The sequence below is a fragment of the Lolium rigidum genome, chromosome 1, assembly GCF_022539505.1.
Source record: "Lolium rigidum isolate FL_2022 chromosome 1, APGP_CSIRO_Lrig_0.1, whole genome shotgun sequence".
Lineage (NCBI taxonomy): Eukaryota > Viridiplantae > Streptophyta > Magnoliopsida > Poales > Poaceae > Lolium > Lolium rigidum.
Genome location: NC_061508.1, coordinates 333,022,045 through 333,038,021, shown reverse-complemented (window position 1 = coordinate 333,038,021; position 15,977 = coordinate 333,022,045).

Genomic DNA, 15,977 nt, shown 5'->3' with positions numbered 1-15,977 from the left:
TCCCTTCAGCTGAAAATGTTATATTATTGATTTCAATTTTTACAGAATTGCAGAGAAGGCATGATGGTCATGTGCGTTCAGCTAGATGCAAACAGGTTCTAGGCATAGGCAAGATGATAAACTTTGTTATATGTCTTACAATTTATTCCTGGTCATTCGCCAAGTTCTAGGTACCACTAAATCAACTTACAACGAAAGATGGCTAGGGTTCCTGTCGCGACCGCCATCAGAGAGGCTGCTGCTGAATCAGACGAAGATGCGTTGCTGAATCTGAAGGTGGCTACTTGTAGGCACGCAATGGAGACGGCCTCTGCCTTGAACTTGAAGCTGCCTGATTGTTGGGCAGGTGAAGATCAAATCATTTGGATTCTGATCGTGGACCATATTCCTATATATTACTAGCATGCTTGTATATTACTTTTCCTTAGTGCATTTTTTCTGCCCTATCTATTATTTTTGTTAGGATTTTTTGATATTACATACGGTGTCACGATCTGCTATATGTGCTACTCGTTTTTGTTGTGCAAGCACATACAAAGTGATACAATAATTTTTGCGTGAGATTGCACCAACGTGTTACATACGTGTTCCTATAATGTTGGATAAGGTAGAGAAAAGGTTGGAACAACGTTGCAAAATAATGTAGCATTTTCAAAATGTCACATAGGCAACGAAAATAGGGTACATTCAGAATTATTTTGTACCACTTCCGGATTTTTTATACCACTGGCAGAAGAATGTTAGAGACAAATGTTACATACTTTGAAAAAAATGATACATACGAATCATTTTTGTACCGTAATCGGACGCGCGAGATTTACTCACTTAACTAGATCGGACGGCCGTGGAGGCGGCTGATGCTTCCGAATTTTACAGCCGGCTGTATGCTAGCGTTTGCCATATTCCTTATTAAGACCCACACTTTCCATGGTTAGTCTGACATGACCTGCGTGTCTACTAGCTAGCATAAGTGTACACCAAGGCGAGACATGAAGAATGCCGGCCAGTCTATCTCCATAGGCATGGCATCTTCGCGGAAGAGGCCGGTTACCTCCTCCACCTCTCCTGTTTGGATGTCAAGCCTATGCACGCGCCATGACGACGCATAGAAGATAAACAGCGTGCCGCTCTTCTCTCCTGACCACACGCGTATCAGTCCATCACGAGTCAGAGTTGCATTTAGGTTGAATGTCCCAACACGGAGCCAGACGGTTCCAACATTGTCTCCCCGCGGCGTCCAGATATCTAGCTGCAGGAGGTCAGCTGCATTTCTGCGAAGGTGGAACAAATTGAGTGTCCCGTCAATGGCGACGCCTAGGGTAGGGCAGCCATAATGTATGGTGTTGAGTTGGTCCGCCGGTGGGATGGAGAGCTCCGTCAAAGAGATGTTGCCCGCCTCGATGCCGACGTTGAAGGTGTAAAACTTTGATGATTTCATGCAGAGCCAGCGCGCCATGCCTTGGCACACGACACCACTGCGGTTCCACAAGGGAATCGTAAACCCGCCCTTGTCGTACAACGGTGTAGTGTCGAAACACCTTGTAGGCGTGCTCCAACTGGGTTTGGCAGATGAGAACATGTAGAGATTGCAATCCTGACAGTATCCATACGTATAATTATCGACGACGGTTAGCACGGTGAAGAATGTCGAATAACCTGGTGTTGATCTGCGCTGCTGCTGCTGCCCATCTGAGGAGCAGTAGTCTGAACCGGTAAGAATGGCACAGCTTATGGAGGTGACGGGACATTCCAGCGGTGGGAGCACGTCGCATGTGCCCGCGAGGGGGTCGCACAGGGCCAGGTGGACCGAGTTGGTATGGGAACCACAGGCAAGACGAACCAAGAGGAGGCCACATCGCGCTGTGAGCGGCGTCGCGCCATCGAAGAGGCCAGCCGGCACGCCGGTGACGAACGATGTGAGGAAACGACGCCGAGCGCCAAGCGGTGTCTTCTTGGGTGGGTTCACGGGGACAAAGAACGGTGGCTCCTGTGAGTAGATGCCCGCTCTGTCCACGCCAAGTTCCGCGTCCTCGTGTTTAGAACGCCGTTGCTGGACGAAGAACCCGAGGAGAGAGAACCGGTGGCACACCTTCTCCGGCCAGCGGTGGCCGAGGAAGGATTTGTCGGCTATGAGGGCACACCATCGCTTGCACGTCGCGGCACATCGGAACAGGTCGGCGCTGTCGGTCGACACTCGGAACAGGATCTCGACGACGATGTCGTCAGGGACCTTGTCCGCCGCCGCGTGCGTCATTAGTTAGGGCGATTGATCGGGAGGGTTTTGGCTGGGGCGACCAGAGAGAGAGAGAGTGGAGGCAAGTATATATTGCCCGAAACTGGAACAGATGGATCGCCAGAGTTCAGATACGGCACCGTCTCTGTTGTCTTGGACGAGGGGTCTGATTGGAATCTCAGTGGCTCACGGGCTCCGTACGTTCGTCCGCTGGAAAAAAAGGAAAACCTCAGTCTGGCCGAGTTCGATCGGGAAAAATCGGGACGCAGCGCGCCAAGGAAACGAACAGGAGAGAAACGAGGTCAGGGCAAACTCGACCACATCGCCTCCTCCTTCGTGTCACCCCAAGGGAGGGAAAGTCTGCTCTTCACCGCCGCCCCAGAGTACTGTGCCGCCATCCTCAGATTAACGCCTTCCAAGAGTACCCCGCGGCAAGCCTCAGCTTCCCGCCGCCACGCCAGATCAGGAACTGAATCCCGCCTCGGACCACCCCACTGGCCGCCGGAGCGCCGACAACAGCCAGCGTGAGCCGCTAGAGATCCTGAACACTTAGAGCATCCCCACTCGTTGGCGCTCCCCACGTCTAAATCCGGTGAAATTTTCGTCCGGATTGGATGAAGATTTGGCGTGGGGAGCGCCGAAGTTCCAGCTGTCCCCCCGGCAGGAAACCCCCAACCTCGACCATTTGACATATTTCAAACAAATTCAACATAAAATTTAACAAGTTCGGCAAACAAGAGTACGAAAATTGCTGAAATAAATTCGGCGATAATCAGTACAATGTTTAACAAGTGCTGAAATAAATGAAGCACACAATTTCACAATTTTTCAAACAAATTAAGACAGACTAGTTGGCGTCGGCGTTGGCGTTGCCTCGGAGCCTCCATATGTGCTCCACCAGCTGATGCATTGTAGAGTCTCGAATCTCCTGACGCATAGCAAAGAAGGCGGCCCATGATGGAGGCACCTGGTGATTAAGCTGTGCAAGAGGATCCTCTCTCTCATATGGTGCTTCTTGCTCAGCCAGAGGAACCGGATGCTTTCGCTCATCTTCAATAATCATATTGTGTAGGCACACACAGCAGTTCATCACCTCCCACATCTGATCTTTGGACCAAGTCATAGCGGGGAACACCGGACGACAGCAAATCTCTGCTGGAGGACACCAAATGCTCGCTCGACGTCTTTTCGGCAAGCTTCTTGTTTCTTGACAAACTCGCAAAGTTTGGGGGTGCCAGGGTTGGAGATAGTCTTCACAAATGTTGCCCACTTTGGATAGATACCGTCTGCAAGGTAGTATTCTTTGTTGTAGTGCCGACCATTGATCATATAGTCCACCGGAGGAGCATGACCCTCAACAAGCTTGGAAAAGACCGGGGAGCAGTTTAGGACGTTGATGTCATTGTTGGATCCAGGCATACCAAAGAAAGAGTGCCAAATCCAAAGATCATGGGTAGCCACTGCTTCAAGTATCACAGTGCAGCCTTTTTTGTGACCCTTGTACATTCCCTGCCACGCAAACGGACAGTTCTTCCATTGCCAATGCATGCAGTCAATGCTTCCAAGCATCCCTGGAAAACCCCTAGCTTCATTTGTTGCAAGGATCCTCTGAGTGTCTTCGACAGTGGGTGATCTCAAGAAATAGTCCCCGAACACTGCTATGACGGCCCTGCAGAACCGGTAGAAACAATCAAGGGCGGTGGACTCCGCCATCCGAAGATAGTCATCTGCGGTATCACCGGGAGCTCCATACGCCAGCATCCTCATAGCCACTCGTGCACTTCGCAGTGACGAAAATCCAACCAAACCAGTGCAATCCGCCTTGCATCCGAAGTAGGGATCAAAGTGGCGGATGGCATACACAATTTGCGAAATAGCTTTCTGCTCATCCCGAAACGACGCCGGAAAACACTCTCACCGTGCAATGGATTGTCGGCGAAGTAGTCGGCGTACAACATGCAGTAGCCCTCCATTCGCTGTCTCGGCTTGCACTTCCGGCGACCTCGTGCCGACCCACCACGTCGACCCGGTTGCCGGTCCGGCGTACATGCTTGCCAAGCAACCAAGGATCATCATGTGCTCGTCGTCTTGGGCGGCTGCTCGTCATCTCTTCTTGCATAAGCTCGACGAACATCTGCTCCTCCTCTTCGTCCGAGTCCATGGCCGGCGAGGCAAATGGACGAACACCTGACGGGCGTGGTCGAGGCAACCCGAGCCGCGAGCGACGAGGAGCAAGCAGGCCGGAAAACAGGCCGGCGAAAGAGCAGCCAGATAGGCCGTCGTCCAAAGACGACGGAATATAGGCAGGTGGGGAAGGAGGGGCGGCGGAATGTGGGCAACAAGCCGGCGGGGTGGGGCCGGCGGCGAGAGAGATACGGGGGGGGGGGGAGATTTTGAGCGACGTGGCGGTGGGGTTCGTGCGTCGAGTCACCGACAGATCGGGCCCTTCCCCGCTTTTCACTCGTCCGGAGTCCCCGAGCGCTCCCCGGGGGGCCGGGGGTGGCGTGGGCTCGCCGGATGGATGAAGGGCCAAATCCGGACGAAAACGAGGAACCGGGGGTGCGACTGGACCGAATTACGCCGTCCGGATGGAAAAAACGCTCGCCGGGGGCCTCGACGGGGGCACGAGTGGAGATGCTCTTACATGTGCTGGCTGCAGAGGTAAGCAGCAAAACGTATCCGGCTCGAACGAGTAATACTGCAAACAGGAACCACGTTTATACATATACGAACAAACGCTCCCGTAAACGCTGTTTGTGGCTGTAGCCTGTAGATCGATGAATCCGGACATGGACGAGACGAGGAAGATGCTCGTCATGATGATTATACATCGATCTATGAATCTGACCATGCAAGAGGTGACGAAGAGGATGCTCGTGATGATGATTGTAGATCGAGCTGTGAATCTGGCCATGGAAGAGGTGACGAGGAGGATGCCGCGGGCGCCGTACCTGCCTCACGAGCTAATCGCGTGGGAGATCCTCCTCCGGCTGCCCGTCAAGTCGCTGATGCGGTTCAAGTGCGTCTGCAAGGCGTGGCGTGACACTGTCTCGGGCGACACCTTCTCCCAGGCGCACACTTGCCGACTTCGCCGGCAAACCATGAAACCTTCCAGCCTCCTCATCGCGCCATATATCAGAATGGTCGACCGCCATGGTCCCTTCAATGACCCTGTGTACACCACACCGGGGTTGCACACTGTGGGAGGGGAACCGGCGGAGCGACGAGCGTCATGACCCGGTTCCCCGCGGATGATTGTTGGATGCAAACAAGGCATGGGTTCGCGCACCTGCGATGGGCTTGTCATGATGCCTGACGCCGAGAACACCGTGCGCGTGCTCAACCCGGCCACACGACGCAGCCTGACGCTGCCATTGAGCCTCAACTGCGCCACCTGTATGTGTTTTCTCTATGAAGGCCAAGTCCAGAACACGTTCGGTTTCGGGCGCGACCCTCGCTCCGGCGCGTACAAGGTCGCTCGCTTCTTTCACCGTGATATACTTGACGCCCCCTTCCCTACATGTAACCTTGGGATGGAGGTGTTTACCATCGGAGAGGACGACTGCTGGCGTGAGACAGTTGCCAAGCCACCGTGTCCTTTTCTAGTGGGACGAACGGCGACCTTCTTTAAGGGCTCCTTGATCTGGACAGTCGATTATGATTCGCCTCCTTATGGGGACACGCTTTATGATGATGACGGAAACGAGGTAATGTTTGTCCGCTTCAGCTTGGAAGACGAGTCATTCAACTCCATAACTGCGCCTCGATGGTACCTTGGGTCTGGTTACGAGCGGTTCAGATTAGCCGAGCTGCACGGGGAGCTAGCAATGGCGTGTTCCAACAAGAACTCGGTCGTATGGATGTACGACGATGTAGACAGTGTCAACCCGCCACATTCGGTTGAGGGTCTTGTCCTGGACTTTCCCTACCAGTCCCGCACACGTCTGGTTGCCGCGTTTGATGGTGGGATAGTGTTTCAAGACGAATCGGATAGCCTCCGTTTCCTGACAGGTCAAGGTTCTATCCATATGGTTGGCGTGAACACCCTCAAGTTTAGAGACACTCACACCGACATGCTTGGAGAATGCTTAGACATAACTTTCCATGGCTTTGATGTAATCCCTTATATTCCGACCCTAGTTCCAATCTAGCTAAAATGATGGCTTGCTAACTATGTAATCTGGTGATTAAACAAAATTTCAGCTCAGCATACCAAAATATGATCGTTAGAGGTTAATTTTATGAACTTCTATACAAATATGATTTCATTGTTATTTTCAGTTTTCACACTGATCAGTCTTACCTAGATCCTTAATATTTATATATGGGATACTATCAAAACAATCTTGGAGATTATTACAGAACCCGGAATCAATATGTGCTTGTGTGCTAAGGGTAAAGTACTTACTAATGGAGATTTGTTGAATACAGGCCCAAACAAGGTCTCCTCATTTCACTTGTTAGAGCATTATTGTTGGTTTACAAACGTTTAAGGGTTCTCACATATGGAGAGTTGGGTTGCGTACGTGCTAGGATAAATATATGGGAGCACCACTGGATTCCTAGTAACCCAACATGAAAGATACCGAACACTCGGGATCAGATTCTTCTAAGGATTGTGGATGAACTCATCATTCCCTTCCTAACACTTGGGATGAAAAGCTTTGATTGAGGAGTTATTCCTTCGAGTGGATGCAACAAAGTAAGCATCCCACTAAGTGATCACCTCACAGAGGACTTTGTTGCATGGCATCAAACGAAAACTTTTTTTTTCAGTTCGGTTGACATATTACGTTGAGTGGGAACATCAATTTGGTGCTTAAGTGAGAAGAGTCGATGGTCAAGGTACATCGAGGATTAACCCGGTTTGCTGCATTGTGTACCAACCAGGGATTTTTTTCTCGGCCGAGATTTCCGATATCTCGGCGGAAACCGGAAATCTCATTACCCTCCGGAAAAGTCTGCTACCGGACAAAAAAATCGGTAACATTTGAATTTTGACTTAGAAACACAAGTTTAAGTAAGCATGTGAACATGATTTAACACGCATAGCTTGGTCGTTTCTGGTGGCAAGTAGTTTATGGTATGCTCAGAGGTCGCGGGCTCCAATTTGGATTCGAACTCACGACGTTCTGTTTAAAGCACGAATACATGACCGCTGCACCCAGCGAAAACTACGTTATCATTAAGATAGCTACATAATTTGTTTTAAGGTTCAAAAAATTTGAATTCAAAATTTGTTTGAATTAATTTGGATGGAAAATTACAGAGATTTTCGAGATTCCCCGGTAACTGTTAATTCTGATACCCTCCGGTAAAAATTGTTAACCGAGAAAAAAAACCTTGGTACCAACCAATGTGAAAATATTCTTATGGAAGGATCTTCATGGTGCAGTTCAAGGAACGGGAATACATGCATTTAGACATATCAAAGTACATCCAAAGTGCCCATTTTGCCAGCTTGGTCGGAAGATATCAAACATCTATTATTTTCTTGTGCTAGGGAACGTGAGGTTTGGAAGAGACTCGGCCTAAACTAATATGATTGATGAAGCCTAATCTGTCGGCAGCTAAGGCTCGGTGGCTTTGGAGTATAATTTATGTATTCCGAAAAGCAATCACCAATTCTATCAGCTGGGCTAACAAGAATCTGTTGTCGTGGTTGCATGCTTATCTGGTTGCAGAGGCGGGAATCGGTGAAAGTTATTTCGATCTCTTCCCAGATAGTTTAGCATGCACTGATTTTTTTAGATAATGTGTGCTTTATTACTTAAGGAAGCAATTACACTCGACCTCTGCATAGCTAAAATGCACACAACCATTGAAGAGTCTCAAAAATTTGTAGTGATAATAAGGCAAGTTATATATCAAACAAGAGCAACCGTAAGACGGCTAAGGTGAGGGCGGAGACCCAATCCGTAGATTATGCTACCACCCATAGGAAAAAAATATTTCTCATCGTGTCCTCCAACCATGTACAGACCTCCGTAAAGAGCTCGCGATTCTCCATTTTTTGCAGCACAGACCACGAATGGAGAGTAGCGGTATATCTGTAGATAACCTGCAAGACAGAATAATTCTTATCATTAAAAACTTTGTCATTTCTACATAGCCATAGCGACCATAAAAGGGCAAGCGCCCCCACTCTAATAAACGTCCTAAATATGTGATCGATACTATGAAACCAAATACCAAAGATATTGGCCACACTAGTCGAGGGATACAGATCAGAAGCTACTTGGATGCATGACCATATAGACATGGCAAAGCGACATTGGAAGAACAAATGTTTAATCGTCTCGTTGTGGTGACATAAAACACACTTATCTTGGTTAAGATTACTCCTCGAGGCAACTGAATGGAGTCCAAATGTAGAAGTAAGGCATTCCATGCAAGAAGTCTCGGACCGATTAAATCCCGTCTAAACGTTACTTTCGGATGTGAGGTTGCCATTACTAATGCAATGGTACCACTTTTGCGACGAACAATGTTGTATAACGCTGGATATTATTCAGAGAGAGGCCTATTCCCTAGCCACGTATCCTCCCAGAATCATATTTGTGATCCATCCTTAATATTGAAAGTACCATATTTGAAGAAAAATTTCTTCGCTGCCATTAGGCCAGCTCAGAAATGCGAGTCTCCCGGTTTTCAGTGGATCTAGGATAACGCTTTCTCGCCAATGTACTTTCTTTTAAGTATGGTCTGCCATACGCCATGTTCTAATAGAACCTTATATAGGATATATCCACTTACCTAACAAGGCCGAGTTCTTGACCTCAAGGTCATGAACCCCCAACCCTCCCATATCTCTGGGTCGGCATATGATAGACCAGTTGACCAGTCAATATTTCTTATTCTCGCTATCCCCTTGCCAAAAAAATCTCGATCTATAATAATCGAGCTTGTGTAACACACCTTTTGGTAAAATGAAAAAGGATATCATATACAACACCATGTTAGTGAGTACTGCATTAATGAGTACCAGTCTTCCTCCGAGTGATAGCAATTACCTTTCCAACTACTGAGTCTCTTCTGAAGTCTATAGTTAATGTCCGATAATGAATCGGGATGCCCAGATAGTTGATGGGAAACTAGCCTTGCCCACAGCCAAACAGTTCCGAATATTCCGCGACTGAGTCCTGAGCCTCGCCAAAGCAGAATAATTCACTTTTATGAAAGTTTATTTTGAGACCCGATAAATATTTGAAAACTGCCAAAATTAGCTTTAAATTTCGAGCCTTTTTTATGTCATGTTCCATAAATAAAATTGTATCGTCGGCATATTGAAAAATTGATAAACCCCGATCAACAAGATGTGGGATCACACCCTCAATTTGACCATCAAATTTAGCTCGTTCGATGAAGATAGCGAGCATATCATCCACAATATTGAATAATAGTGGTGATAGAGGATCGCATTGGCGTAATCCTTTTCGTGTCTGAAAGAAGCGTCCCGTGTCGTCATTGACACGGATCCGACCGGTAAAGCATAATTCAAAGGGGATAAAATAGCATGAACTAAGCATGCATGGATTATATAAGCTGAATGTGGATGCATCTTTTTATACGGATGCATTAGATGCAATGGGTGCTGTTTTCCGCAGCCACCGTGGCGAGGTGGTCGCTGGTAGGACTTGCCCGTTGGAGAATGTTCTGAATGTAGCCACATCCGAGGTCCTAGCTCTGCTACCTCCCTCGTCATTCTTGGTGGAACTCGAGCAAAATTCCGCCCGAAGCTGTTGGTCCAGGATGAAATTTCTGTCTCGTCATAACGCAAGGAGGAGTATAGGCCACAGTCAATTTGGCCTTGCAACCTGGATATATACATGTGAGGTGGGGATTTTTCTTCGTCCTTATAAAAAAGTTTACGGTTGAACGAGTTTAGGAGATCTGATCTGCACTTATTTTTATAGAGAAACTAAAAAAGGACAATTCAACCTATTTACGGGATCTGCTAGATATGCTCTAAGATTATGGTCTACGAACATTAGAACTATTCCACAGGCTGGGCCACAATCTCAAGACGAGGAAGAAGAGATCTCACCTGCGAGCGCATCAGAGGAAACGGCCAGGACGGAGCTGATCCGCTGCGCCGGCCTGCTGCGGCGGAGGACTCAGGCAAGGAGGCCTGTGCACGATGGCACAGTGAACACAACACGGCTATTATTGAGTCACTATTCCCTTAACCGAAATTATTGAGTTGGAACCGTATCAGATCATGTACGTAGTATACGGGAACCGCCAAGCTTATTTGTGCTGAGCGAACTCCAATTATTGCACGCCAAAAAGAAAAAAGTCCAATTATTGAGTTGGAAGTTGGAACCGTATCAGACCATGTAGTATAGGTAACCGCCAAGCTTACGAGTCTGGCTGAAACTCCAATTGCATCGCAAAACCAGATCGAATAGACTCCATAATTGTGGTCTATAACAGACGTGTACACACGCACGCACATACCCTCCCCTCCCCTAACCGTGGATCTAGAACATGGACGACGAGACAAGGAAGATGCCGCCGCCGTCGTACCTGCCTCACGAGCTGATCGTGTCGGAGATCCTCCTCCGGTTGCCTGCCAATTCGCTGCTACAGTTAAAGTGCGTGTGCAAGGCGTGGCGGTACACCATCTCCGACGACACCTCCTTCTCCGAGGCGCATGTCCGCCGACATCTGCCGCATATAGGGAGGCCCTCGAGCCTCCTCATTGCACCATACATCACAAACATCGACGACCTTAAAGACCAGTACTCCACCCCGGGGCTATACCTTTGGAAAGAGAACCAACGACAGCAGGATGACGTTGCGACGCTCATGCACGACATGGCCTGCTTCCCCGCCCATGATTATTGGAGGGAGACGAGGCACGGGTTCGCGCACTGTGACGGGCTCGTAATGCTGCCCGACGCCGAGGGTGCCGTGCGTGTGGTCAATCCAGCCACGCGGCGCAGTCTGACGTTGCCGCGGAGCGCCGCCCTGTCTCAGCGCTCCGGATGTCTCGAAGTGAAGAATGCGTTCGGCTTCGGGCGCCACCCTAGCTCCGGCGTATACAAGGTCGCCCGTTTCTTCCACTATGACACCCTCGCCCTGCCGGTGGCTACCTACACATTCGGGGTGGAGGTGTTTACCATCGAAAAGGACAGTTGCTGGCGCCAGACAAAAGTAGGGCCGCCGTACCCTTTCCTAGCAGGACATACGGCGACCTTCTTCAAGGGCTCGTTGATATTCACGGTCGATATTGGGGCGCTTATAAACCATGCCATGCCTTTCGATGCTGCTGCAGGCATGCCCTGCTTTGTCCGTTTTAGCTTGGAAGACGAGTCATTCAACATCATGGCGGCGCCCCGATGGTACGACGGGCCTCACTATGAGAAGTCCAAGTTAGTCGAACTGCACGGGGAACTAGCCCTTGCTCGTCTCAACGATGAGTCAGTTGATATATGGATGTACGATGATGTCAACTCGCCAAGGTGGGTCCGACGATGTAATGTCCTCAACTTCCCATCGTGTATTCATCCGATAGCTGAGTTCGATGACGGGATAGTATTTCAACACGCAGCATACTACCTCTGGCGCCATACTAGCAGAGGTTCGGAGTATATGGTTGGCATGAAAACTCTGAAGTATCTCAACCCCCACACCAACACTTTTTTTGCATTCTCAAGGATGAGTTTCGACGGATTTGATGTAATCCCTTATACTCCAACCCTAGTTCCAATCTAGTCCGCCTTCAACTGTGCAATCAGCTTACTTCCACTTCCACTAGGAACATACTAGAATACGGTTGTTTGATGTAGATTTATGAACTTCGGCAAAAATGATTTATTAGATTTTCTGTCAAGTGTTCTTTGTGTCATCAAGTGTTCTTGAACCAATGCTGGAGTGGATACATCTTGTTGTTTCCCCTTTTTTATATTCTTTGAAGTCCTCATAAGAATTGCAGTCGAAACAACAACGTTTGTTGTCGCTGGAGCTCATCTTCAGGAGTGGTCTATTTTTTCTGCCCGCTTTGTCTATCTCGTATGACTGATTGAACTGAAATAGCATTATGCTCGAAAGTCAAGTTGAAGTAATTTTGTGGGCTTAGTAAGATGACATTGTGCTTTAGTATCTTTTTGTTTGTAAAAAAAGAGTAAAAACCCCAGTCATTGCAGCAAATGGTGAAGACAATTTTGCATTTTTGCAAAGCAACGTTGGATTACAAATCAAAAGCTTCACGGAGCTACAAATAATTACACACAATACCAATTACTACACAGAACACAAATTTACCATTATCATTGAACAACGCAGATAAATTTTACCATGGTCATGAGAAACCTAGATAAGCATGAGCAAGCGCGAACAGTTTGACTACACAGAAGTCAAATATACTCCCTCTGTGTTTTAATTACGTTGTGTTCTAAATTTACTCAAAGTAAAACTTTTGTTAAATCTAACCAATTATATGTAGTAATTTTACTTTGAACTAAACATAGGACATAGGTTAATTATAGGGATTTGCTAGTTAGCTTAGGGCTTTGTACTATGGTTCACATACATGCTGATGGCATGGTATTTTATACAATGTCCTACTGATTTTATTGGAAGCGGGTCAGATTTGAACTAAGAGTATACTTTTACTTGTTCCAGATTTTTGCAAAATTCATTTTTAAGTCCACAACATGTTGTTTTATCACATATACGATATGCGGTTCCATGTGATTCCCTCCAGTGCACCTTGTAGCGACCGCGTCAATATTTAATGTCTTCGCCTAGTGTCAAGATTTGAAACTAGGCAAAGATAGTCTTTGCCGTGTGCAAAGATTTTGGCAGTAGGCAAAGATTGTCTTTACCGAGTGTTTTGGTTTGATTCTAGGAAAAGATGATGTTTTGCCGTTAGAGGGCACTCGACAAAAGCTGATGACGACATCGGTTTCCCATCCATCACGGGCCTAGAAGCTACATAGGGGGCACCTTTTTACCGAGTGTAAAAATTCAACACTAGGCAAAGGTAGTCTCTGCCGAGTACCTTATTATGACATGCGGCAAAGAAAATATTAGGCATTTATTTTTTTCTTCGCCGAGTGCATTTTCTATCCTTATTAATTGTGTACCAACTTTTGCCGTGTGATTTATGGTTAGAACATGGCAACAGGAGTCTTTGCCGAGTATCCCGTATTTTAGCACTGGGCAAAGATGAAAATACACGGAAAAGTTCTCGATCGTGCCGTCGCCGTGGATCAGGCGATCAGCACACATTGCGCGTACAACGGTACAAGTGATATATTTGTTGGCTCATCCAGCAAGGAGAACGTGAGGATCAGACATTCATAGAAGCCTAGGCATCGTGATTTCAATTGGGCGGGCATGGTTTTTCCCGATTGCGATCTTGCGGTTCTTGGGGAGAATTTTACGGAGGAGGAGGTTATTGGGGCCATCAAATCTATGCCTAGTGACAAAGCTCCCGGCCCGGATGGCTTCACCGGGGCTTTCTACAAAGCTTGTTGGCCTATAATCAAAGTCGATGTTATGAGAGTGATCTACCTTTTCTCCAACCTTCATGCGCATAATTTTCGGTGGCTAAACTCCGCAAACATTGCACTCTTGCCTAAGAAAGATGGCACGGAGCAACTCACGGACTTCCGGCCTATTAGCCTCATTCATGGCGTGGCTAAGATTATTGCGAAGATGATGTCGTTGCGGCTTTCCCCATTCATGGACACTCTCATATCCAAGTCCCAAAGCGCTTTCATCAAGACAAGGAGCATCCATGACAACTTTCTAAACGTCCGCAGCTTCACCCGTAGGCTTCATCGTACAAAAACACCCACAGTTTTTCTCAAACTTGACATCAAGAAGGCGTTTGATTCGGTGAGGTGGGACTATTTGCTTGACCTCATGCAAAGATGTGGCTTTCCATCGAGGTACCGAAATTGGGTTACGGCTCTTCTCATCACCTCCTCCTCCCGCGTGCTTCTCAACGGTGTGCCGGGGGCCCCCATTGTGCATGGGAGGGGGCTGCGGCAAGGGGGCCCCTTATCTCCTCTTCTTTTCGACCTTGCCATTGACCCCTTGCAGCAGCTACTTGACTTGGCTACGGCCAATGGCGACCTCCATCGGCTTCATGGGCGTGGTCCTTCTATTCGCACATCCCTCTACGCCGACGATGCGGCAATCTTCATTGCTCCTTTCAGAGAGGACTTTGTGGCTTTGGCTCATATTCTTGAAGGCTTTGGGGAAGTTACAGGGCTTGTTACTAACATGCACAAGAGCATTGCCGTGCCCATTCGCTGCTCCGCCCTTGATCTTGATGATATTATGCAAGGCTTCCCTATTAGGCGCACCAACTTCCCAATCAAATACCTCGGCTTGCCTCTCTCGACTCGAGGCCTCAAGGGCGTCGATGTGCAGCCCCTTGTGGACAAAGTGGCTTCCAAGCTCGTCCCTTGGGAAGGCAAGACTATCGCCGCCGCCGGTCGGGGCACTTTGGTTAAATCGGTGCTCACTTCCCAAGCCATCTTCCACATCACGTCGCTTGTGGTGCCACCGGGTGTCTTGCAAACCATCAACAAGCTTCAAAGGTCCTTCTTTTGGGCGGGGACGGACAAAGTTTCGGGGGGGCAATGCAAAGTTAATTGGAAAATTGTTTGTAGGCCGAAGGAGAGAGGTGGTCTCGGCATCATCGACTTGGATAAATTTGCGAGAGCTTTGAGGCTTAGGTGGCCGTGGCTTGTTTGGAAAGATCCCTCTAAGGCGTTGATTGGTGCGGACCACCCTTGTGATGACGCGGATATGAATTTTTTCTATGCGGCTACCACCATAACCATCGGAGATGGGCGCATTGCGAGTTTTTGGCATGTTCCTTGGCTTGATGGTGTGAAGCCTAAGGACATTGCACCATCCATTTTCGCCATCTCTAAACGCAAGAACTTCACCGTCAATAAAGGGCTACACCATGATTTTTGGATTGATAAGATCGACACCGCCGGGGGCATCTCGACTAACAACATCTCCGAGTTTGTGGATCTATGGTCAAGGGTTCATGAGGTTCGCCTATCCGAGGGCACTACGGATGACATCAAATGGAAGTTCACTAACTCGGGTGTCTACACGGCCGCGTCGGCATACAAGGCCCAATTTGAGGGCATGATCTTTTCCCCTATGCCCCAATTGGTGTGGAACAATTGGGCCCCTCCTAAGTGCAAGCTTTTTGCATGGCTCGTGTTGCAAGATCGTGTTTGGACGGCCGACCGGTTCCAAAAGCGTGGATGGCCAAATTGCGGGGTTTGCCAATTATGCATGAGGGAACCCGAGTCCGCAACACACCTCCTCTTCAAATGCCGCTACTCCCGGAGGATTTGGAACTCTTTACTTTCTTGGCTTGGGATCATCTCGGTCGACACCTCTAATTGGCCTAACTTCGTGACGGTCGAAGATTGGTGGCTAAGCTTCATCTTCGTCAATGGCACGAGACGGAAATCCTTAGCGTCTCTCATCATGCTCACCTCTTGGGAAATTTGGAACGAGCGTAATGCGAGGGTTTTCCGTAAGGTTTCCACCATGCCGATGGTTGTTGTAGCTAAAATTAAAGGAGAGGCGGCTCTTTGGAGCGCGGCGGGTGCTACACACTTGGGTTCTATCATGCCGCGAGAGTGATCTTTTATTTTCCGAGTTTGTACTCGGCTTGTAACAAACCATAACTCTTTCTTATTCAATGAATGGGGCAAAGCTTTTGCCCCCTTTCTTTCAAAAAAAAAAAAAAAAA